This window comes from Bos grunniens, chromosome 7 (assembly GCF_055505025.1).
Source record: "Bos grunniens cultivar Pamir isolate PY7600 chromosome 7, Bosgru_T2T1.0, whole genome shotgun sequence".
NCBI lineage: Eukaryota > Metazoa > Chordata > Mammalia > Artiodactyla > Bovidae > Bos > Bos grunniens.
The window spans coordinates 83681536-83708627 of NC_141171.1; the positions used below are offsets into that span (position 1 = coordinate 83681536).

The 27092-nt window shown below is 39.4% G+C and overlaps 1 long non-coding RNA gene across 13 annotated transcripts in view; it reads left to right on the forward strand.

Moving 5' to 3' along the window:
- The window catches only part of LOC147369907 (uncharacterized), a 230195-nt gene that overhangs the window by 7710 nt on the left and 195393 nt on the right, over positions 1-27092 (forward strand). For 11 of the 13 annotated variants that reach the window (XR_015168085.1, XR_015168084.1, XR_015168095.1 and 8 more), the window contains exon 2: positions 7244-7474. This is a non-coding gene — a long non-coding RNA (uncharacterized LOC147369907). Of the gene's footprint in view, positions 1-7243; positions 7475-20336; positions 21315-23027; positions 24122-27092 lie in introns of those variants that run through there. The other 2 variants (XR_015168089.1, XR_015168096.1) reach the window with 2 other exon arrangements.

The following is a 27092-nucleotide window of genomic DNA, read 5'->3' on the forward strand; positions in this document are numbered from 1 at the left end:
TGTGCTTTATATATTGGCAAAATAATTGTCCATAAAGGTCTTTACATCCTCCTGTCCAATACAACACATGTTCTGTCAGGGAAAGTTGTATAATTGAGTCTTTGGTTGGAAAAATTCTAATTAGACAGTTAATTTTGGCAATCCTAATTGCCTTGCCAGATGAATTTTTTACTTTTTTGTCAAAGATATCTTATGATTCTCTTCCTGAAAAGTGTTTACCAGCACACTGATAAAATGGGCTGTAATCACTTCTGGTTTTTATCAGTACTTAAGGAATGCTGCTGCTGCTGCTGCTGCTAAGTCGCTTCAGTCGTGTCCGACTCTGTGCGACCCCATAGACGGCAGCCCACCAGGCTCCCCCGTCCCTGGGATTCTCCAGGCAAGAACACTGGAGCGGGTTGCCATTTCCTTCTCCAGTGCATGAAAGTGAAAAGTGAAAGTGAAGTCGCTCAGTCATGTCCGACTCGTAGCGACCCCATGGACTGCAGCCTACCAGGCTCCTCCATCCATAGGATTTTCCAGGCAAGAGTACTGGAGTGGGGTGCCATTGCCTTCTCCACCTAAGGAATAGACCTTAGGAAAAGTCACCCATATGATCTGCCAAAATACTGAAAGACTTCTACTTAGGCTATCTTGAAATTACAATCTCTATAAAATGTTATTTTAAACTGGATGAAGCTGTTATTATAATAGATAAAATTGCTGCCTACCAAGGTCTAACCATTTTTAGAAATTGATTATGGTTATATATGAACAAGAAATAGAAAAGGGTCAGAATTAAGTTCTCTTTTCCTCCCATTATTTTCTTAAGGCATTTTTTCATAGGAGAAATGATAAACTATGAAGAATGCAATAGATTTGGAAGTAACTGACATCTAAATTTTTCCTCTTAAAAAAATTTTCAGCTTTAGCTTCTCTGTCATATACACTTTACCTCATATTTTTATGACTTGTTTGGTGTATGTCTTTCTTGGTAGTGTTTAAACTACGTGAGGGCAGAAACTAAATCCATTTTATTCTCTGCTTTATCTTTAATGACTTACACGTGGTAAGTTATTGACAAATATTTAACAAGTATTTTAAAAATAAAGTTTATTTTAAAAGTAATAAAAATAGAAAAGAGCAAAGCCTCTTTAACTAAAATTAGATTTCATGTCTAGGGTGTTTTTAATTGAAGCTTTGAAGTACATTGACACTCAAGAGAAAAATGTTTCCCTACCCTAATTTATATATTCTCACAAATCTTCCAGATCTATTAATAAGAAATAGTATTAAATTCCTTTGAGCTGGGATGGTCCTACTTATAAACAGAGTGGGAAGCAATGTCAGTGGTATAATTTGAGGGACAGTAAGAGGTAGGTCTGTTCAAAAATAGCTCCCACCTGGTAGCCACAGTATTTGGAACTCTATCGTTGGAGTTGTTTTGTAGCTGTTAAAGGGTCTCTGGGAGGACCATTTCAAATTTATTTATTCTGGTTGTGAAAACAAGATGATATGCTACCTCCTTTCTGGGGCAGGACTTGTAATTAGGAATTATTATATGAAAGGTAACAAACTTTTGATCAGTAAAATGAACATAGACTGTGCTATCATCTTGTTGAATAGGCAGAGATTTTTCCACCTGAAAATTTGAGAGAGAAAAAAAAATCTCTGAAAATATTGTTAAGCTTCAGATGAAGATTAGAAGCTTCTACTCTAAGGAGGGTAAGCAGAGATTAAACAATGTCAGATACAAGATTATTTGTGCAAAATTTAGGGAAAGAAAGAAAAATGACACATTCCTGGAACATGGAAGAACCTGTGGAGTATGAGTTCGTCTAATGTATTGTTTAAGTATTTGGATTATGGATTGAATAGGATGGTAGGGCCAGAGTTTGAGGGGCAGTGATTATTAGGACACATATAGGAATGAGGGAAAGAAGTTGCTTAGCAACTCAAAGGCAAGTAGACCTTGTCAGAAAAGATGCCTTGGTTTATGGAATCACCATCTGCACATTCACTTAAGCCAGGAAATAAACGTGGGAGATTTTACTTGTTTTACTGAAGGTTGACTATGATATTGGGATTTATAATAGGGTAAAAATAGTTACCATATGATTCTGCAATTCCACTCCTGGGTATATATCCAGAGAAAACTAATTCAGAAAGATACATGCAGCCAACATTCATTGCAGCATTATTTACAATAGCCAAGACATGGAAGTACCCTAAATGTCCATTGACAGATGAATGGACAAGGGAGCTGTGGTATATATATATACATACAATGAAATATTTATTCTTGCTTAGTCTCCTAGTCATGTCAAACTCTTCGTGACCCCGTGGGCTGTAGCATGCCAGACTCCCCTGTCTATGGGATTTCCAGATAAGAACACTGGAGTGGGTTGACATTTCCTTCTCCAGGGGATCTTCCCAACTCAAGGACTGAACCTGTGTCTCCTAGGTGGATTCTTTACTGCTGAGCCACCAGGGAAACCCCATAATATCAGATACTAATACTATAGAAGCTAATCAAATTTTCTATAAAATTTAATACAAGAGAATTAGTTCAAATTTTCAAAATCACTCCTTCATATACTTTCATTCTTCCAAGACTATACCCTAATTTGAAAAATATATTTGTATAATGTGTCAGTAGATTAATTTTATTTTCTTATTTCTATATCATTAATGCCTTATTGCCCAGCTAGACCATACATTCTCTCATTCTAAAGTATACTCCAAATCCCACTGAGATGTGATTAGGCATATGGAGAAGTTATTTGTAAACTTTACCTGATAACAACTTATTAGTGAAGTGAAGTTGCTCAGTCGTGTCCGACTCTTTGCGACCCCATGGACTGTAGCCCACCAGGCTTCTCCATCCATGGAATTTTCCAGGCATGAGTACTGGAGTGGGTTGCCATTTCCTTCTCCAGGGGATCTTCCCAACCCAGGGATTGAACCCGGGTCGCCTGCATTGTAGGCAGACGCTTTACCATCTGAGCCACCAGGGAATCTCAACTATTACTGAGCCACAAAAAAGAATGAAATAATGCCACTTGCAGCAATATGGATAGAGATGATCATACTAAGTGAAGTAAGCCAGACAGAAAGACGAATATCATATGATGTCACTTATATGTGGAATCTTAAAAAAAAAACACCAAAAACAAAACTTATTTCCCAAACAAAGACTCACAGACACAGAAAACAAACTTATGGTTAAAGAAGGGGAAAGATGGGTAAGGACAAATGAGGACGTTGGGATTAACATATACATACTACTGTATATAAAAGAGATAACCAACAAGAATCTACTGTATAGCACAGAGAACTATATTCAATGTTTTGTAATAACCTATAAGGGAAAAGAATCTTAAAAAGGATATATTCAATGTGAATCACTTTGCTGCACACTTGACATTAACATGACATTGTAAATCAACTGTACTTCAATTAAAAAAATATAAAAATATATAACTGATTTATAGAATTTATAGAATTAAGATATTGCTTATTATATATTCATTAAACAATATACCTTTGTATAAACAATATAAAAACAAGATACCAATACATCTATATCATTAAACAATATACCTGGCTCCTAAAACCCTTGGAATTCCTCTTATCCTTGTCAGGTGGTAAGAGAAAACAAGCTGTTTTTGCTATATTAATGCGGTGACTTTTGGACCATAGGGATGGAGGCTGGATTAGATGGTTTTGACTTTCAGTCCCATTCTCTGGAAACTCCTGGAAAGGGAGAGAGGGCTGGAGGTAGAATGAGTTGCCCGTGGCCAATGATTTATTTAGTAAACCATGGAGTTTATTTAGTTAATCATTTATTCAGTTTTATGGAGGTAATGAAGCTTCCATAAAATCTCCAAAGGAGAGAATTTAGAGAGCTTTCAGTTTGAGCACGTCGAGTTTGGGTAGAGCGGCACATTCTGAGAGGCCGTGAAGCCCGTGTTCTTCCCCCACACCTTGCCCTGTGCGTCTCTTCAGAATGGCTGTTTCTGAGTTATATCCTTTTAGAATAAACCACTAATCTACTAAGTAAAATGTTTTCTCTGAGTTTGGTGAGCTGTTCTAGGAAATTAATCAAACTCAAGGAGGGGGGGATCTTGGGAACCCCTGATTTATAGTCAGAAATCCTGGCAACAACCTGGGCTTGTGGCTGGAGTATAAAGCACAAGGAGGGGATCATGGGAACCTCTGATCTGCAGTCAGGGTGTCAGGAGCACAGACCGCTGGGGAGGGGAGGGGCAGTCTTTAGAAAACTGACCTCTCAACCTGTGGAAGCTGGTGTTCTCTCAGATAGTGCCAGAATTTACATTGTAGGAACCCCTGCTAGTGTCCTGAGCTTTGCTTGGTGATGTGGGGGGAATCCTTCCACCTCCACAGCCACCACTGAACTGGGAGCTCTTCGTTGGTGTGGGGAAAGATGGCCACACGTTTGCTGACTGGAAGTGTTCTGTGTCAGTAGGGTAAGAGTAAAAAAGAAATACAGGGGGATGGACTGGGTTTCCCCTTCATAGGTAGACTGAATGTCATGTTTCCTATTTATTGACGTTCTTGTTTGGCATTTATGTTTTTCTATTTCCTGCTTTCTCTTTGGTAAAGATGATTTTGTGTTCTGTGGTGGGTAGAAGGCAAACTCAGGAAAGAGGGAAGGAAAGTAACTCATGACTTATTCTCATAGTAAATAGGCTCCTGAATCATGAAGAGTATGAATCACTTCCTACTTATTTTCCTAACCCAGTGTTTCCTCCACTGAAAGAATCAATGGTAGACAAGTAGAGGAGAAGCCACAGGATGAAGCCACCACTGCCTTCACGTTGTGACTATTTATAGACAAATCTGGGCTTTCTTCCTCCCCAGCAGCATCCCTGGGCAGGTTATCTAACCTTTGTAAATTGAAATTTTATCTGCTATAAAATGAAGGTCTTCATGGTGGCTGATTGCAGGGCTATGTGAGGGTTAAATGAGTGCAAAGAGATCATAACGTGAGCCGTGTTCACAAACTGCTCAGTAAATGTCAGCTGTTATTCCTCCCAGGACAGACCCCCAAGCCTGCTCAGGCTGGAATGATCTCCAAGTTAAAGATGACCCAGAAATTCCTGACGTATTTGGAGGTTCCAGTTTGGACATCTTTCTAACCAAATGGTGGGGATTTATACAAAAACCCCTGAGGGCTCCAAATCACACCAGGAAGTAACTGCCTCTGTCACAAACACAAGGAAAAGGAAACCTTTGATCTGTAACAGAAGTGATACATCATTGAGCCAGTTTTCTCCCTAGAAGATTTGAATCACAGTTGGTTGATGTTTCACAGGAAGTGAATGCTAACTCATAAGTAACTTAATGGAGAATTACTATGAACTGTAATCACAGAGAATTTAAAATACTACATGCTGGATAATTTACTTGAGAAACAGTTCATGCCAGGCAGACTAAAGAGTCAAACTTTTGAACTTCCCTCTTGCACATTATAGCAGACCTACTTCCCCCCCACCCCCCCACCGCACCCTTTTTGGGCCTAAACTGTATCAGTGTTTTGAAATGTTACTGGAGAAGCTTCTGACATCTACTTTCCCTTGCTTTTTTAAAAAAATTTAAATTTATTTATTTTAATTAGAGGCTAATTACTTTACAATATTGTATTGGTTTTGCCATACATCAACATGAATCCGCCATGGGTATACACTGTGTTCCCAATCCTGAACCCGCCCTGCCACCTCCCTCCCCATACCATCCCTCTGGGTCATCCCAGTGCACCAGCCCCAAGCTTCTGATGCCTGACCAACTGTAAGTCTGGCTGCTGCTCATCTGCTTTACTGCTCTCCTAACAGCATCCAGTGTCAGCTTTGAAACCAATGGATACTACTCGGTCCTCATAAGCTACTCATACTCTTGCCCACATTGCATGCTTTTCATATCATTTATTCTTTTCACTTTGGTTTTCTCTCCTTGTCACCACAAATCTCTAACCACTGCTGTGTTTTGCGGGAGTTTTCTCTGTCATCCCTGTCGTGTTTTCAAGGTTGAATCCTTGGTCTGTTACTCTTTTCTGTTGTACTTATTCTTCTTAGATAATTTCATTTATCTACCATCAATGTGTCAATCATGCCTAAACCTGAATCTCCAGAGTTTAGACTCTAATTTTCAGACATCTGTCTGACTACTTATCCAAAGTGAGCATCTCCATCTGAACCAGCCCATCAGAAATACACTCCTTCTCTTTATTTCTTGTCTTGGCTTATGGACTCACATCTCCCCCATTCAACTGCAGCAGAAAGCCTAGGAATCCTTCGCTACTCTCACATCTTCATCCATATCAAAGTCCAGTCAGATTTACTTCCTAGCATTTTTTCCTTTCGATCTAAATGCCTGAGTCTTTACTGACACAGGCCTATATCTTTATTATTTCAATAATCTTCTAAATGTTTTCCATTCTTACCTTTTAAATAATAACAAACCCTGAAATATCAGTTACTACATCCCAATCTCTGTTCTAAGTGCTTTATTTATATTAACTCATTTAATTCCCAAGATAAGCCCCCAAAGCAGGTATTCTTATTGGCTTTTTACAGATAAGATCACTGAGGCTCAGAGAGGTTAAATAACTTATCACAGAGCTGGTGGAGGCAAGATGTTAACCCAGGCAGTCAGGCTCCAGAGTCTATCCTTCTCTCTGCTATCAGAATAATTTATGCACACAGAAGTTTCTGTTGTTTGCCTGCCACCCATAGCCCAGAGAATAAAGCTTAATCTCTTCAATGGGGCAGAAAAGCTCCGTCTACCTGTTTTTATGGCTTCACTTGTCACTTTCCTCTTCACACTATGTTCTAACCACACTCACCTCATGCTATACTCTGGCATCAATCTCAGCAGCAACGATGGGTTCTCTGTCTTTCCATAGCCACCATCCAGCTTGGCATTCATTTTCTCTGTTCTCAAACTGACATATTTCTTAAACACATAGTTACAGATGCTGTAACAGTTCAGCCAATTTGTAAAAAGGGTATTGTGCCAGACAGAATTCCAAGATGCCTCCTGTTTCCCCCAGTTCCTGACCCTTGGTGTACATGTACCTTAGTTATTCAAATAAACACTAATCTAGGTATTACTATGAAGGGATTTTTTTGCAGATGTAACAAAAGTACTAAATCAGTTTGACTTTGTAATAAGGAGATTGCCTTAGTGGGCTTAACTTAATCACACGAGCCCTTCAAAAGCAGATTGTTTTTTTTTCCCCCAGCAGGAAGAAGTCAAGAGATTCAAAGCATGAGAAAGATTTGATGTGCTATCTCTGGTTTGAAGATGAAGGAGGCCCCAGCAAGGACTGAGCAAAGTGTCTAGGAGGTGAAACTAGCCCCTAGCTGAAAGTCAGCATGGAAACAGGAACCTCAGTCCTCCAAAGGCAAGGAACTGTATTGTGCCACCAAGAATAAGCCTGGAACTGTTTTTTAAATGCAAGATCACGTCATCTGTGAGTAAAAACTGCTTTACTTTAACTTTTTAAATCAGAGTGAATTTTGTCTTTTTCTGACTGATTTCCTTATCTAGAACTTCTAGTACAATGTTGAGCAGAAGTGGCAAGAGTGGGATTCTTATGGGGAGAAACTTTTATCTAGTGTTTGTCCATTGAGTATGAAGTTAGCTTTGGGATTTTTGAAGATGCCCTTTTTAGTGGAGGAAGTTCCCTTTTCTTCCTAGTGTGCTTGTGTTGTTTTGTTTTACCATGAAAGGATGTTGGATTTTGTGAAATGATTTTTCTGCATTGATTGAGGTCGCTGTGTGTTTTTGTTGTTTCTTGATACAACAGTAATTGATTTTGTGACGTTAAGGCTATTTATTTCATTCCTGGGATATGTCTCACTTGGTCATAGAGTCTAATCCCTTTATATGTTGTTGGATTCAGTTTGCTGGTACTATATAGTGATTTTTGTGATCCATGAGGAACATTGGTTTATAGTTTTCATGTCTTTGTCTGGTTTTGGTATGATGATAGAATAGACCAAAACAGAATTACATTAGAAATCAACAAAAGAATGAAATTTATAAAATTCATAAATATATGGGAATTAAAACAGTCATAAATAATCAATGGGTTAAAGATGAAACTGCAATGAAATTTCATTAAAGATGAATGAAAACAAAAACACAACATGCTATACATAAGCGATGCAGCTAAAACAGTGCTTTGAGGGAAATCAATGCTTTAAACACATACGTGAAAAATGAAAAAATCTTAGGACAGTAACCTAAACTTTTAAACTTAAGAAACTACAAAAGAACTAAACAAACCCAAGCTAAACAGAAGAAAGGAAGTAAGAGTGAATGAAAATAAATAGAAAAAGGAAATCATTAAAACCAAAAATCGGTTCTTTGAAAAGATCAGCAGAATCTATAAACCTTTATTTATAGACTAATGATTTTTAAGAGGGTTCAAATTAGTGAAATCAGGCTGAATAAGAGAGCATCACTATCTGAGCCCTAATTTCCTCATCTGTAAAGTGAAAATTACAATATATGCCTCATCAAGTTGTTACGGACATTAAATGAGAATTACTGACCACTGTGCCTGGAATGTAATATGCGTAACGGGCAAATGTAACACGAAACGTTGTTTCTGCCTTCCTCTTCTGTACTTCCAGTTTATTTTTTACCATTTTATTCTTTGCAAAGTCTAGTTTAAAAATCAGAAGTGATTATTCATACTTGTTTAGATCTACTTCACTGCTTATCTTCAGCGCCTTCCATATTCTAATCCCAATTTGCCTTTTCATTTATAGTCCTCCCTACAGCCTGGCACTGACGCTTAGCTTTGGTGAGAACTGTTTTATTCACTCTTCCTTGAGCTGCAAATGATGTAGGGATTTGTTTTCATGTATTTATCTGCTTATTTTCCAGCTCTAGCTTTTCTTTTATTTTTGCTCTCTCACTGGTACTCCGTAGACAATTGTTTTCCCCTCTAGCCCATACCAGAGCAGAATGAATAAATCAAGGCATTTCTATTGTGAGTGAAGGCAGAAGCTTTTGGCTTCTGCTAGATCTGTTTCCTTACATAAACAGCTTTCAAACTTGTCTCTGTCCCCATACAACAAGCATGTACACTAAGGTGGATATACCTTTCAGGCCCTCATCCTGCATCCTCCTTCAACTTTTCTTTCATGTCCAGTTTGAAGCTCAGTCCATTTCTGCATACGACTGCAATCAATTTCTTCAATTATTTTAATCTTTTGATTTGTTTAATTGCTTCATGACCAAAGCCTTGCCAGGATGTGTGTACCAGCATATCACTACAGTATTACCTCGGATTGAATTACAAACACCAATATTACCTTGGATTGAATTACAAACACCAAAAGAAAATGCTCAAAAATTTAAAAGGTGTAGGTATAAAAGTAAACAATATTTCAGAGAGGGGTTAATGAAAGGAGTTTTTATGCAGTTTGTTCCTGCATCATTTTGCCTACAGCTTCTAAAATAAAAGTGAGTCATCTTTAACAATGCCATTCAGAAAACATTAATTTAAGACAGCATCTACAGAATACCTGCTGTAAAAGAATACCTGTGTGCAATCAATGCACACACACATTTTCCCACTTCCTATCAAACAACTTTGTCCTGTTTTTTGTCAGGCATATTGCTATTTACATTTTTGAGGTTTATAGTGTTGACCTAAAAATAGACTGCCAGTTATTTCCCCAGCAAAAATGGGTGTATCCAAGATTTTTAAAATTGCATTTTGGAGTCTGCAACCATAGTGAGCCATGTGCAAGTCCCCAGGCAACTTGGAGAGAGAACTCTTTTAAAGAGGGGAAAAGGAAGTTGGGAGGTTTGTAGTAGACAAAGGGTCTATTGGTGGAATTGAGAGTCCTAGGTATAGTGGCTTTTCATTGGCAGCATTGTCTCTCCCTGGCTGAGCTCTTACCAGGCAAGAAGAGGAAGTCTTTCTTCTTCCTGTTGGCCTCAGCTATCACGATAGGGTATGAGAGCTCCTCCTTCTAGCCTCCTGATTTTATTTTAATTGAGGTTTCTGTTTAATTTTTACACAACTATATACCTTCTTAAACTGGCCTTTTTAAACCAAGCAACAAAACGTCTGCATCCCTTTGAGATGATCACTATATTGTTCAGCATTTGTTCTATGGATGTATAATATGACGTTATATATGATCTGTTGAACGTATGTTATATAACCTGTGTGCTATTATAAGACATGCATGATATTTTCCATTTTTCTTACATAAGCAATATTCTGATCAGTTTTACAGCCAAACTATTGCTCAAATACTTAACTTTTTATCCTTTCTTTCCTAAGTTCATCGAGATAAAACAAAGACAAATTTAAAAATTTTAAGTCTAGGTAGTCATTGGCTATCATATTGACCAAGCACATGGGAATTTCAATTAATGTATACTAATACTGTAGTTCACCTGTAACATTAAAATATGATGTCTTTTCCCCAAGGCTTTGAAAGTTCCATTTAGATAACATCTGAAAAAGATATGCTACCAAACAGTGCAGTATATTACTAATTTTATTGTTGAGGCAGTTTTATGAAATCACTGCCCCCACAACACTGCTTTTATGCTTTATTACCTTTTGACATAAATGACTACTTACAAAAACTGAAAACGCTATGAAAATGTCAGAACAGTCCTGGTTTCTACACATCCCTGGCTTTATAGACTCTAGCAGATCATGAGGTTTCAAAGTATGCTATCATTAAGAATTCCTAACACATATCTTTTTGAAAAAATACATAATAATGACCTTTCCAAATATTTCATTTATTGACTATTGTATTCAAAATTCTAAATCTGAACTTTAACGTGCAGATTATTGTTCCCACAATTGCAGTGTAATCCCACCCATTTTAGTGATGGCATTTTGTATGCTTAAGGAAAACATGATTGGGAGGCTCTGTCTGCATTGTAAATACAGAGATTAGAAGAATCGCTGTTAGCTAGGTAGTACCTTTCATAGTATTTCCAAATAATAATGACTTCACAAAATGGGCTGAGGTTGGAGTTTATTTTTAAGAGTCTACCTGAATATGTGCTTAGGTTAAGAGAGGTAGTGTGCATTAATAATTCAAAATGCTACCTTTCATACTTGCCTAATTAAAAAAAGCTCTTCACTAAATCTATCAAGTGGAGTGAAGTGTCTGTTGGCTACTACCGTCTCCACATCATTGGCTTTCCTCTTCTATTTGGAAGAATTTAACAGAGAAGCAAATGCTATTATAAATATGCCATGGTTTTGCAAGGGATAGTCAGTTAAATAAACATTCATTGAGATCCTACTTTGTAGCGGGTGCTATCTAGGTACTATAGGTTCTGAGATCAATGTTTTGTGGCTTCTATCTTTGAGTTTACAATTTAGAGGGAGAAATAGTCACACAAACAGGTCATCTCAATATGATAGTTTAAAAATAATATTCAGGCAGAAGGATTCAGAGTATTTGGGGAAACAGAGTATTGACCCTGTCGGGCAAGATAAGGAATTCAATGCCTGAACTGAGTCTTCAAAGTCAAAAGCTAGCTACATAGAGGGCAGTCTACGCAGCTGGATGGAAGGAGCATTTTCCACCTGGTTTATTTAGTCCCATCTTGGCCAGCTGGCTGAGTGCCGTTGTTCAGACTGTGCCTTTATGTTCAGCCCATGCTGCTCTGACTTGCACTCTTATACCATTTTGCAATTCATCTGCCTAGTGGAGGCACTTTTATGTAATTTCTCCATCCACAGAGGTGTCTTTTTTATGTTTGTTCAATCAGAAGGCCTGCTTTTCTTGTGATTTTACAAAGGTGTTATATTTTAGCTTTGTACTATCAGTCAGAGAGCAAGGCTTGCTCTTCATATCATCTTTAACTCATAAGTTTGCTAAGCATCTAACAGTCCCTTGTCTTCTCTTCTGAAAGCTTCCAGGCATCCTGAGTTTGCTCCCTGTGGGTTGTCAACAGCTAGCGAACTGGATAAGCAAATGGAGAGGCTGGTCTGCACCCTGGGCTGTCTCTCTGGTCTAGATCAAAGTCAATACAAACCAAAAGAAAGGTGGACAACTGGCTGACCACTTAGGGAGTGGCTCTCAAAAGGAAACAACTGCACACTGAGTTAGTTTCCAGAAAAGTGAGCTCCCAGGGGCTCGAGTTTTCTCTGCTATCTTCTCATTTCTGCCTGGTGCCTCCCTGTCTTTTGATTCCTTCCTTCCATCTGGTTGCTTCTACAGACTCTGCTAGTGGAAAACAAATGCCACCATAGGCTCCAAATCTCTTTTTCTAGCATTGTTCTCAGGTTTTGTTTAGCTTTCTGTGGTAGGTGATTTATGTCTACCTATCCCTGTGCAGACCTGAGAGATGGAAGGGACCCTCTGGCTGGGGGATGGAAGAATCTACTAAGTTCAGAGAAGGTGTAGATGGAGGGAAAAACAGGTTAAAATCTAGAAATACATGTGTTATCACATGTGTGTATGCTGGAAATCACTGAAGAACTGTTAGGGAACACCAGGGTAGGGCCAGTGTATATAGCCCCTTGTTTTTTTTTTTTTTTAATTTTATTTTATTTTTAAACTTTACATAATTGTAGTTTTATGACTCCTTTGTTCAGGTAAACTCGATATTTGAGAACTAGGTTGAATACTGGTACTGATTGGTGTCCCAGTACAATATCAGAACTCCAATAAGCAGGGAGATGCGCGTGGTGAGCTCTTGACTATCTTTGAAGTCACTGAGCAAATATTAACTCTGTAGATAGTAAAAGGTGATGGTAAATAGTTTAAATTCCTTTTTCTCCTCTTTGGGGGAGAGATAAGGAGGACTTTAAGTGTATTGAAAAGCCTTTAAAATTCTTATTCAGTATTTCTGAGGCTCTCTGAGGAAAGATTGCAACCTGGGAAGCATGACTTTGAACAGGAGTTGTGTGATCTTTGGGGAAGTCCCAGCCCAGCAAAGTCCTGCTTTACAGAGAAGTTAGAAAGAAAATCTGATCCCTAGCCAAGAAAACCAGCAGTGATTGTTCAGTGGCAATCAATTGACAAAATACATTTTGGAGAGGAAAAGTGCTGGGGATAGAATTATCTGGACAAATTGGGCTTTGAGTTAATTCGATCAAGTCTCCAGGAAGAGGTGGGAATTGACATGTAAGCATGACCTAGAGAGATTGCACCCACCTACTCTAAGGAGCAGTATCTGTTCCAAGTAATATTTGGCAAGGTGATCAAAAGCCCACAGACACTCTGCCATTACCCTGTACACAACCTTATGGCAATGTTTCATAAGTATAGGCTGAAGACCACTGGGATCAGACACTCCTGGGGTACTGTAAAATGTCCAGTTCCTGGATCCTACCCTGACTTGATGGCATCGATATCTTAGAGTGAGAGTCAAGAAACTGGCTATTTTCTAATGACCCTGAGTAAATCCTAGGTCTATTATTTAAGAATCATTGATTTGTAGAATACTATCTGTTGTATGTAATATTAATAGGCAAAATTGTGGGAGTCTGTCTACACAGAGAAGCTACAGAAGTAAGCTTGAAGATGTAAAATTCCATGGTATGCACGTACCTCTTCATGGGAGGTCTGTCGAGATACATTGTTACTTACAAGTAAGAGTACTCCTACCAAGCCAATCTGCTTCTCATTTAGGTTATTCCTCCTTTAAAAATAGTTTTTTTTTTTTTTTTTTTTAATGGATGAACTGGAAGTGGATGGATGAGGAGGAAAGGGGAAAAAAGTCTGATGTTCACATAGTAGCCTGTTTATAATTACAGTGATAAATGTGGGTAAGTAAGTTGTACTGAATATTATGATGGTATGCTCTAAAGTGTTGACGCACTAGCTCTTTGGGGAAAAAGTCCTGATTTAGAAGTTGCTTATTTTTGTGTTATAAATACTTCCAGATTCATCCATTTCAACCAACCAATGCTTTAACAACCAGCTAGCAAAGTTCCTAAAATTTTAATGTCAGTTTTTATGAACCATCCCTGGTGGCTCAGTGGTAAAGAATCTGCCTGCCAATGCAAGAGATGTGGGTCTGATCCCTGGGTGGGGAAGATCCCCTGGAAAAGTGAATGACTGCCTACTCCAGTATTCTTGCCTGGAGAATTCCATGGACAGAGGGGCCTGGTGGGCTACAATCCATGGGGTGGCAAAGAGTCAGACATGACTGAGCGATTAACACTTTCACTTCACACCAGCCTACCAGCCAGCTCCACTGATTTTATATGTAAACTAGCATATATAAATATTTTTTTTCAAAGTGGATTTTGTAACTTATTTATTATATTGAATAGTACATAGATTCTTCAAGTCCTAGTCAACATTTGTGAGTCAATGCACTTTTTCCCTTTTGATGTTCTTTTTGCATCATTATGACTTTGATATGTTAATGTGGGTTTCCCTGGTGGCTTAGATGGTAAAGAATCCACCTGCAATGTGGGAGACCTGTGTTCGATCCCTGGGTTGGGAAGATCCCCTAGAGGAGGATATGGCAACCCACTCCAGTATTCTTGTCTGGAGAATCCCATGGACAGAGGAGCCTGGAAGGCTACAGTCCATGGGGTCGAAAAGAGTCAGATATGACTGAGTGACTAAGCACAATAGCACGTGTTAACATGGCCAGTGTACTTTTCATTCAATTTGTTTTTCTAGAATTATACACTGCTCATGTGCTTTGAAATGGAGAAGGCCCACTCCAGTACTCTTGCCTGGAAAATCCCATGGATGGAGGGGCCTGGTGGGCTGCAGTCCATGGGGTCGCTAGGAGTCGGACACGACTAAGCAACTTCACTTTCACTTTTCACTTTCATGCATTGGAGAAGGAAATGGCAACCCACTCCAGTGTTCTTGCCTGGAGAATCCCACAGACGGGGGAGCCTGGTGGGCTGCTGTCTATGGGGTCGCACAGAGTCGGACACGACTGAAGCGACTTCTTAGCAGCGGCAGCAGCAGGATGTGCTTTGAAAAGGAACAAAGAGACTTTATCATTGTAGTAGAAAATGAACTACAACTACTGGATTCAGTAAAAGTTATTTTTTTTAGAAGTATTTGTAAAACTAAATGGCACCAATATATCAGATACCAGTCTGATTAGTTTTTAAAAAATTTTCTCCTTTGTAAAATGATTTGCTTATAGACTTGGAAGATAAAGAGGTATCTGGTTCAACTGTTGGAAAACTCTGGCAGTGAGTGGGTCTATCAGAGAAATATTTGCTGTATAATCTTGTGAAAGGAAAATAAAGGTATGAGAGAAATCTAGGAAGATCTTTTACTAGTACATACAGATACTCACATATAACTTTTCATAATGGGAGAGATTATTGAGAAAGACAGGTATATTTTGAGAAAACTTCCTATGATAATTCTAATTTAGTTGTTGTGTGACTATGGTCTGAAACAATGGTCCCTGCCTTTGACCATCTTGTTTTCCAGAAATACTTTGAAAAGTGTAAGTGTTAGTCTTTTAGTCATTTCTGACTCTTTGTGACCCTATCGACTATAGCCCACTAGGCTCTTCTGTCCATGGAATTCTCTAGGCAAGAATATTGGAGTGGGTTTCCATTCCATTCTCTGGGGGATCTTCCCAACCCAGGGATCGAATCTAGGTCTCCTGCATTGCAGGTGGATTCTTTACTATCTGTGCCACCAGGGAAGCCCTACTTTAGTAGGATATAAGACTTCCCTGGTGGCTCAGATGGTAAAGAATCCACCTGCAGTGCAAGAGACCCAGGTTCAATCCCTGGGTTGGGAAATCCCCTGGAGAAAGGAACGGCTACCGACTCCAGTATTCTTGGGTTTCCCAGGTGGCACGAGTGGTAAAGAACTCACCTCTACTTTGCCGAAGCAAGAGACATAAGAGACACAGGTTCAGTCCTGGGGTGGGGAAGATCTCCTGGAGGAGGGCATGGCAACCCACTCCAGTATTCTTGCCTTGGAAATCCCATGGACAGAGGAGCCTGCCAGGCCACAGTCCATAGGGTGGGTCAGAGTCGGACACAACTGAACTGACTAAGTGTGCATGCAAGCAAACACTGAGCTAGAGTTAGGATTATAGTAGCTTTGTTCTACCTGACAGTGCTGTTTTTAGAGGAAATTAGGAATTTAATATTTCAGAGTGTGGTCCAGTGGTTAGGACTCGGCACCTTCACTGCCATGGCCTGAGGTTCAATCCCTGTTTGGAGAAAAGAGATCCTGCAAGCTGCACAGTGACTCGATGGACGTGAGTCTGGGTGAACTCCGGGAGTTGGTGATGGACAGGGAGGCCTGGCGTCTGCGATTCATGGGGTCGCAAAGAGTCGCTGACTGAAGCTGCACAGTGGGGTCGATCAATCAACTAATTGAAAAAAAAGAGTTGTTTTACTGAGTCGTACAGCTAAAGTAACTAGAAGGGAGGACTTTTGTGGGGACATTGATTAAAAATGCTAAACATCTGGATTGTACGTTATGGACTGAATCGTCGCCCCATATTCATATGTTGAAGCCCCAGCTCGCCAGTGACTATATGTCTTCCTGCTTTTGATGGCATGTGTAGCTGAACATGCAAAAACATCATTACTTGAGCAACAATAACATTTTTAAGCATCTAACATTACCAGGTGGGACAAATTAATAATCAGATAAAATCTATTTTCAGTGAGTTTCCCATCATAGCGAGAAAATTCTAGCACACCATGGAGAAATATAATTTCTTTAATATAAAGAAAATATAGTTCAAGATTGATATGGAAATAATTTAAGGTAGGATTCTATTGTTCAATAATCTGTATTTTATTTTAAATATAAATTTTGCTCTTGCCAAAACAACTTAAGGTGGATTTTAAAACAAACATTCATGTAACTGTGGTAAGTTCTCATGTCTATTGCTATTTGTGGGAGCATTAAGGATAAAAAGTGAAGTCAGGAATCACATGGTAAAGGAAAAGCAGTTCTGCTCACAGGGGATAACATGTTCTGCAGGAGTACAATTAAATTGGCTCTGGGAGTCTTGGTATTTCAAGGAAGGAATAATCTAATAGCTTGCATAGATCTCCTTGTTGGTATTATTCCCTTTATCACTTTGCAGTACATTTCATTGTCCAAACTCTGCTTAACATTCTGCTGTAGAACAAAAATAGCTATTTTCAAAGATTGGATAACGATGGATCTGTAGGGTTTCATCAGTTCACTTCGACGCAGTTTTTCCTAGTGGCTCTTCACTTTCCCCTGCAGCTGGGTGGTGGCAGTATCCCACATATTCTGGCTTCATGAACAGGAAGAAGGGCTTGCTACTGCCTTTTTTTTTTTTTCTTCTTCATCTATATCTAATATGTGTGTATATTTCCTGGCTAAGACAAAGGGTGACAGAGATCCTTCCTGTTTTTCCTATCTTTGGGCTCTTCCTGCCTTCTTCCTTCTGGTTCCTCTGCTTCTTCAGATTCCCTGTTGTCCATTTGTTTGAACTTTGACCTCCCATCTTGCACCCTTGGCAATAGTCTTGCTCTCCTCTCTGATTGTGTAAGATCTTTCCTATCTTTGAAGACTCTTCTTTTTTTCATAGATAAACTACTCAGAGCTTAATTTTTGGTTCCTATAACTAGAATTCAACTTATTAAAGTCACAAGTTCAAAACCTAGTATTTCCTTAAGAACAAATTATTGTTTTTAGCTTACAAATCTTACTATTGTAATTTCTAAGTCCAGCAAACTTTTGACTACCATTTTTGTATTGTTTCAAATTTAGTTAACTAATAAACACCTTTAAACATATTTAGCCGAATTTATAAAATATGTTTAACATTCTTCTTAAATATTCAGTTGTCTGAAAGATATGTCCAAAGTGATTATTTTTCTGCATAGTAAATGTTTCCAGGTAATGTGACAAACATAAGTTCTTTAGATTTTATTAATGTTTATATAAGACAGTTTTCACTTTAATTGAACTCTATCCTGTGACGCCTCATTCTCAGAGTGAAGCTTTCTGCTTGAGTCTATCTGCTGCCATGCGCTATTGAGAATTTCCTTTAGAGGAAAAGCTGTCTAAATATGCATGTCTGTCAGTGTAGCACCCGCTTCTTTGGTTTCTGCCTGTTTTTGGTCCCTCTCCATTGCTTTCAAATAGTTGTTTTTCATAATTTGTCTAAAATTTTCATTGTTCTCTGTGGCAGGGTTAGTCTGATATCAACTATTAATACTTTGTTATTACCTAGACTGGACCTTTGAAAGTAGAGGTTTAAAAGGTTTGTTAACCTGTCACCGAATATAAGGTGAAGGCTGGGGAAATAAAGATAACAGCAGATAGTTACCCAACCAAAAATGTCTTTTATAGGCAAAGCTGGGAAATTAAATGCAGAATTCATACATGTCTTGTGTCATACCAAAAAGATAAAATGTCTGAAATTCTGTTCTGCTGCCAGCAAAGCTATCTAGGCCTACTAACTAGCAAGACTAAAGAGAAGCTATCTTTTCATTAATGTGACCAGCCCTGCTCTGTATTTGGCAGTGGCTCACAGCCGGTCTTTCAAAACTGTGCCCTAGAACCAATGTGGTGTACTGTTCTTCCTCAAGTGGCTCAGATATCTGACAATGGCAGGCTGTTGGCCTTTCAGCTTGGGAAAAAATGACGGATATCCCTTTAGTATACTGAGACACTTATGCAGACTTCAATAACTGTAAATTCTGTGAGTCTAAACCCATAAGAGAATTTGTCATCACTCCATTTGAAACATGTGCTATTAAAATGCCTCATTAAATGGTATAGATAAAAAAAAAAAAAGCTTGGAACAAGTACAGAGAATGATAATGGAGGAGAGGATAATTTTCAACAAAACATTACACATAAAATGTATCAGAGAAAAAGGAAAAAAGAAAAGTAGGGAGATGGGATAAGCCATCTTAAAAGAGTAGCCCCTTCTGTGAACTGCTGCTAAGTCACTTCAGTCGTGTCCGACTCTGTGCGACCCCATAGACGGAAGCCCACCAGGCTCCCCCATTCCTGGGATTCTCCAGGCAAGAATACTGAAGTGGGTTGCCATTTCCTTCTCCAATGCATGAAAGTGAAAAGTGAAAGCGAAGTCACTCAGTCATGTCCAACTCTTAACGACCCCATGGACTGCAGCCTACCAGGCTCCTCCGTCCATGGGATTTTCCAGGCAAAAGTACTGGAGTGGGGTGCCATTGCCTTCTCCGTCTAAACCAATTTGGCTGGCCAGCAATATCACCTCCAATGAATAGGAATATGTGAAGACTACGTATTCCCACTTTTGTGTTACCAGGTTATATTTTACGATAAATACAAGTCTGAACCTCAACCCTAATTCTGCCTAATGGTAGCATACAGGAGCGAATAGAATCATGTAATTCTTTCTTATTACTTCTGGAATATCCACCTTTCTGTCCTCAACCCCTCTGACAGGCATCTCACTAAAAGATTCAACCAGAGGCGGGTTCAACCAACACTTCCTGGGGTCAAGTGACAAAGCTGTCCTTGAAACAGTGGCCCAAGGCTGTTAGACCCTTAAGGTGCCAGTGATGCCCAATTTAGATTTGTCGAACTTTAATGCTTCCTTTATTTAGTCTCGAATACTCTCTAGCCAATCACATGTTTCAGAAACCATACATTTCGGCACCAAGACTTTTTTTTTTTTTAAAGGTAATACACATTTGCCATTATATTTTTCAATCATGTGGCTAGAAGTTACAGGAAGGATATTGGATAGGCGTTCTACCAGAAGCAAATTACTTTCTTCAATTTCAAGTTTAAGAGTTATTTATTACATTTGCTACCTGCCTCAAATAAAAGCTGAAAACAACTCTCCCATAGGAGATATTTCAAGCTTTTTTTGCAGTTGATTTATTACATCAATCAATGTTTGTTCATTCTTTCTTTGAATTAATTTTATTGGAGTATAGCTGATTTACAATGTTGGATTAGTTTCAGGTGGATCAGTTATACATATACATACACCCACTCTTTTTTTTAGATTCTATTTCTGTATAGGTCATTGAGTAGAGTTCCTTGTCAGCAATGAAAATTTACTAAGATTTCTTTGTGATTAGTAAGATTTCTTGTAAAGCTTTTGGTAAAATATTTGAAGGGCTTAAGTGCACTTCCAGTGTATGGATTCCTCTTTAATCTACTTCAAATGGTAGCTGAATGCCCCACCTTGAGGAATAGAGTTAACTATACCTGTATACATTACACTGCTTGCTGCTAGATTTTAAAAGTAATTTATTACACAGATAATAAAACTCTCAATGACAATCAGATTTGTCTAGAATCCATTAGCCCAAATGAATAGATTTGAATCGCCACCCATGCACTGTGAGTAGACACTGCTAATAAATAATTAACTGCTTTTTATTCTAGGATACGTTTTCTAAATGCAGATTCACAATCTTCAGGAGCAAAGGCAGCCACTCTCAGTCAGAATTTTCAGTCAAGATATAACTTGTCATCTTAGCCTTAGTCTTCCTTCAGCTTAATATCAAACATTTATCTTATTTAAACATCAAAGTAATAATCAGTATTCCCCATTTCACATATTGTATGGCAGCAGCTTCAACAATACACATTTGATATTTGCAGTCATTAAGCTCTTTTTTTTTTCTAATGGAGACAAATAAAGTGGGAAGCAGGTCAGTCCTGAGCATCACAGTTTTAAGAGAACTCAATATTGTAGATGATTGCTTGGAAGCTGTAGCAGTAAGAGACCACCTATGAGGAAAATGGAGATAATTACAAACAACAATCACAGCTGTTAACGGCAGCGCTCATAACACATCCTCAGCATGAAAAGATTGCAACGAATGCATCAGACGTTCAGCCACACTCAGTCACTGCGATGGACCCGGAGTGAAGACGACCTGTAGACAAAGCCAACAATAACAGCAGGAGAGGTCAGAAGTAAAGTCAGAGTTTTCCTTGCATGAGAAATTTTTAATCATTTCAGAATTAAGGCTTAACTTATTTTGCATAAGAAATATATTACTTAAAGGTTATTTTTCATTCAAAGCTGCAAGGTTTCTTACCATACTTTAACACTTCCTATAGATGGCACTTGAATCATTGTTCTTATTTTTCCTGACTGCACAAAGAACCTCCCTTCATGCAGATATTGTGCTCTATATTCTTTAGTTCCAGCGCCATTTAGGAAATACTTCATAGCTCCCAGACAGGGAGATATAACTTTCAGTAGCCAAGGACTAAATTATCTTGGATTTTTCTCCAGAAAAATAATTATGATTTATTTAAGAATATTCATTTTTGGAAAAACTTACTCATTTCACTTCCTGTAAAACATATTTAATATTAGAATTATTTAATGTCTTTTATCCTCTAATGTCTTTTGCTTAATATCTTACCAAGCCCACGAAATAAGCGACAACATGACAAGTCAAGTAATGCAAAAAAAAACAAAAAAACAAAAAAAAACCATGAATAAAAATACTCATAGTCTAAGTCCCATAGATTAATTCAAATTCTGATAATCACATATAATTTAAAGAAACATGGTTGATACTACTTTGAAATAAACCAGAATAATCAGAATATATTAAGATTTATAAATCAGAATAAGATGATGTTACCATTATCTCTTTGGGTCCAAATCATATCCTGTTACTGTGAATTATATGCATTTGAAATGTTGATTGTCACAAGAAGGATGTTTTGCCTTTGCAAAATGTTAGTATAAATGTGTTTGCTTAAGGGACACTGAAATGTAGAAAACGACTGGTGAATTTAGGTTTTGTTTGAAATGAATGACTGTTAGCTGGTCTATAGTGAGATTTAGTTGGAGGGGCTTCCCTAATGGCTCAGATAGTAAAAAATCTGCCTGCAATGCGGGAGATATGGGTTCGATCCCTGGGGTTGGGAAGATCTCCTGGAGAAGGGAATGGCAACCCACTCCGGTATTCTTGCCTGGAGAGTCACAGAGAGTCAGACAGGACTGAGTGACTATACATACATACACAAACAAACACACCCTATTTGAGAGACAGAATCATGCAAATTAGTTGTAGCCTCGGCTAGAAAAGAGCTTCTACAGGGAATGTACAGAGGACCATCTACTATCCTAAGTACACAGGAAGGCAAATAATGACATATGTAGTGTTCAGTTCAGTTCAGTTGCTCAGTTGTGTCCAACTCTTTGAAACCCCATGAACCACAGCACACCAGGCCTCCCTGTCCATCACAAACTCCTGGAGTCCACCCAAACCCATGTCCATTGAGTCGGTGATGCCATCCAACCATCTCATCCTCTGTCGTCCCCTTCTCCTCCTGCCCTCAATCTTTCCCAGCATCAGGGTCTTTTCCAACGAGTCAGCTCTTCACATCAGGTTCAGTTCAGTTCAGTCGCTCAGTCGCTTCCGACTCTTTGCGACCCCATGAATCCCAGCATGCCAGGCATCCCTGTCCATCACCAACTCCCGGAGTTCACTCAAACTCATGTCCATTGAGTCAGTGATGCCATCCAGCCATCTCATCCTCTGTCGTCCCCTTTTCCTCCTGCCCCCAATCCCTCCCAGCATCAGAGTCTTTTCCAATGAGTCAACTCTTTGCATGAGGTGGCCAAAGTACTGGAGTTTCAGCTTTAGCATCATTCCTTCCAAAGAACACCCAGGGCTGATCTCTTTTAGAATGGACTGATTGGATCTCCTTGCAGTCCAAGACTCTCAAGACTCTTCTCCAACACCACAGTTCAAAATCATCAATACTTTAGCGCTCAGCTTTCTTCACAGTCCAACTCACACATCCATACATGAATTTAACTCAGATGACCACTGAGTTATATCTACTACTGCGGGCAGGAATCCCTAAAAAGAAATGGAGTAGCCATGATAGTCAACAAAAGAGTTTGAAATGCAGTACTTGGATGCAATCTCAAAAATGACAGAATGATCTCTGTTCGTTTCCAAGGCAAACCATTCCATATCACAGTAATCCAAGTCTATGCTCCAACCAGTAATGCTGAAGAAGCTGAAGTTGAATGGTTCTATAAAGACCTACAAGACCTTTTAGAACTAACACCCAAAAAAGATGTCCTTTTCATTACAGGGGACTGGAATGCAAAAGTAGGAAGTCAAGAAACATCTGGAGTAACAGGCAAATTTGGCCTTGGAATACGGAATGAAGCAGCACAAAGGCTAATGGAGTTTTGCCAAGAGAACGCACTGGTCATAGCAAACACCCTCTTCCAACAACACAAGAGAAGACTCTATACATGGACATCACCAGATGGTCAACACCGAAATCAGATTGATTATATTCTTTGCAGCCAAAGATGGAGAAGCCCTATACAGTCAACAAAAACAAGACCGGGAGCTGACTGTGACTCAGACCATGAACTCCTTATTGCCAAATTCAGACTGAAATTGAAGAAAGTAGGGAAAAACCACTAGACCATTCAGGTATGACCTAAATCAAATCCCTTATGATTATACAGTGGAAGTGAGAAATAGATTTAAGGGACTAGATCTGATAGATAGAGTGCCTGATGAACTATGGACTGAGGTCATGACATTGTACAGGAGACAGGGATCAAGACCATCCCCATGGAAAAGAAATGCAAAAAAGCAAAATGGCTATCTGAGGAGGCCTTACAAATATCTGTGAAAAGAAGAGAAGCAAAAAGCAAAGGAGAAAAGGCAAGATAAAAGCATCTGAAAGCAGAGTTCCAAAGAAGAGCAAGAAGAGATAAGAAAGCCTTCTTCAGTGATCAATGCAAAGAAATAGAGGAAAACAACAGAATGGGAAAGACTAGGGATCTCTTCAAGGAAATTAGAGATACCAAGGGAACATTTCATGCAAAGATGGGCTCAATAAAGGACAGAAATGGTATGGACCTTAACAGAAGCAGAAGATATTAAGAAGAGGTGGCAAGAATACACAGAGGAACTGTACAAAACAGATCTTCATGACCAAGATAATCACAATGGTGTGATCACTGACCTAGAGCCAGACATCCTGGAATGCGAAGTCAAGTGGTCCTTAGAAAGCATCACTATGAACAAAGCTAGTGGAGGTGATGGAATTCCAGTTGAGCTACTTCAAATCCTGAAAAATGATGCTGTGGAAGTGCTGCACTCAATATGCCAGCAAATTTGGAAAACTCAGCAGTGGCCACAGGACTGGAAAAGGTCAGTTTTCATTCCAATCCCAAAGAAAGGCAATGCCGAAGAATGCTCAAACTACCGCACAATTGCACTCATCTCACATTCTAGTAAAGTAATGCTTAAAATTCTCCAAGCCAGGCTTCAGCAATACGTGAACCATGAACTTCCAGATGTTCAAGCTAGCTTTAGAAAAGGCAGAGGAACCAGAAATCAAATTGCCAACATCTTCTGGATCATGGAAAAAGCAACAGAGTTCCAGAAAAACATCTATTTCTGCTTTATTGACTATGCCAAAGCCTTTGACTGTGAGGATCACAATAAACTGTGGAAAATTCTGAAAGAGATGGGAATACCAGACCACCTGATCTGCCTCTTGAGAAATCTATATGCAGGTCAGGACGCAACAGTTAGAACTGAACATGGAACAACAGACTGGCTCCAAATAGGAAAAGGAGTTCGTCAAGGCTGTATATTGTCACCCTGCTTATTTAACTTATATGCAGAGTACATCATGAGAAACGCTGGGCTGGAAGAAACACAAGCTGGAATCAAGATTGCCGGGATAAATATCAATAACCTTGGATATGCAGATGACACCACCCTTATGGCAGAAAGTGAAGAGGAACTCAAAAGCCCCTTGATGAAAGTGAAAGCGGAGAGTGAAAAAGTTGGCTTAAAGCTCAACATTCAGAAAACGAAGATCATGGCATCCAGTCCCACCACTTCATGGGAAATAGATGGGGAAACAGTGGAAACAGTGTCAGACTTTATCTTTCTGGGCTCCAAAATCACTGCAGATGGTGACTGCAGCCATGAAATTAAAAGACGCTTACTCCTTGGAAGAAAAGTTATGACCAACCTAGATAGCATATTCAAAAGCAGAGACATTACTTTGCCAACAGAGGTCCATCTAGTCAAGGCTATGGTTTTTCCAGTGGTCATGTATGGATGTGAGAGTTGGACTGTGAAGAAAGCTGAGTGCTAAAGAATTGATGCTTTTGAACTGTGGTGTTGGAGAAGATTCTTGAGAGTTCCTTGGACTGCAAGGAGATCCAACCAGTCCATTCTGAAGAGATCAGCCCTGGGATTTCTTTGAAAGGAATGATGCTAAAGCTGAAACTCCAGTACTTTGGCCATCTCATGTGAAGAGTTGACTCATTGGAAAAGACTCTGATGCTGAGAGGAACTGGTGGCAGGAGGAAAAGGGGATGACAGAGGATGAGATGGCTGGATGGCATCACCAACTCAATGGAAATGAGTTTTAGTGAACTCTGGGAGATGGTGATGGACAGGGAGTCCTGGCGTGCTGGGATTCATGGGGTTGCAAAGAGTCAGATATGACTGAGTGACTGAACTGAATGGTCTAGTGGTTTTCCCTACTTTCTTCAATTTAAGTCTGAATTTGGCAATAAGAAGCTCATGATCTGAGCCACAGTTGGCTCCTGGTCTTGTTTTTGCTGACTGTATAGAGCTTCTCCATCTTTGGCTGCAAAGAATGTAATCAATCTGATTTCGGTGTTGACCATCTGGTGATGTCCATGTGTAGAGTCTTCTCTTGTGTTGTTGGAACAGGGTGTTTGCTATGACCAATGCATTCTCTTGGCAAAATGTCATTAGCCTTTGCACTGCTTCATTCCGTATTCCAAGGCCAAATTTGCCTGTTACTCCAGGTGTTTCTTGACTTCCTATTTTTGCATTCCAGTCCCCTATAATGAAAAGGACGTCTTTTTTGGGTGTTAGTTCTAAAAGGTCTTGTAGGTCTTCATAGAACCGTTCAACTTCAGCTTCTTCAGTGTTACTGGTTGGGGCATAGACTTGGATTACTGTGATATGGAATGGTTTGCCTTAGAAACGAACAGATATCATTCTGTCATTTTTGAGATTGCATCCAAGTACTGCATTTCAAACTCTTTTGTTGACCATGATGGATACTCCATTTCTTCTAAGGGATTCCTGCGCAGGGTACTATATATAATGGTCATCTGAGTTAAATTCACCCATTCCAGTCCATTTCAGTTTGCTGATTCCTAGAATGTCGACTTTCACTCTTGCCATCTCCTGTTTGACTGCTTCCAATTTGCCTTGATTTGTGGACCTGACATTCCAGGTTCCTATGTATTATTGCTCTTTACAGCATTGGACCTTGCTTCTATCACCAGTCATATCCACGGCTGAGTATTGTTTTTGCTTTGGCTCCATCCCTTCATTCTTTCTGGAGTTATTTCTCCACTGATCTCCAGTAGCAATTTGGGCACCTACTGACCTGGGGAGTTCCTCTTTCAGTATCCTATTATTTTGCCTCTTTATACTATTCATGGGGTTCTCAAGGCAAGAATACTGAAGTGGTTTGCCATTCCCTTGTCCAGTGGACCACATTCTATCAGACCTCTCCATCTTGACCTGCCCATCTTGGTGGCCCCACACGGCATGGCTTAGTTTCATTGAGTTAGACAAGGCTGTGGTCTGTGTGATTAGACTGACTAGTTTTCTGTGATTATGATTTGTGTGTCTGCCCTCTGATGCCTCTCGCAACACCTACCATCTTACTTGGGTTTCTCTTACCTTGGACATGCGGTATCTCTTCAGGCTGCTCCAGCAAAGCGCAGCCACTGCTCCTTATCTTGGATGAGGGGTATCTCCTCACAGCCGCCCCTCCTGACCTTCAACGTGGAGAAGCTCCTCTTGGCCCTCCTGCGCCCGTGCTGCCACCACTCCTTGGACATGGGGTTGCATCAGGTTAGATAACTTAAAATAGAGAAAGAAAGTGAAAGTGAAATCTCTGTCTTGTCTGACTCTTTGCGACCCCATGGACTGTAGCCCACCAGGCTCCTCAGTCCATGCAATTTTCCAGGCAAGAGTACTGGAGTGAGTTGCCATTTCCTTCTCCAGGGGATCTTCCCAACTCAGGGATAGAACCCGGGTCTCCTGAGGTGCAGGCAGATGCTTTACTGTCTGAGCCACCAGGGAAGAAGAGGAATATTAGGAGAATTCCTATGTCTTATCTTTT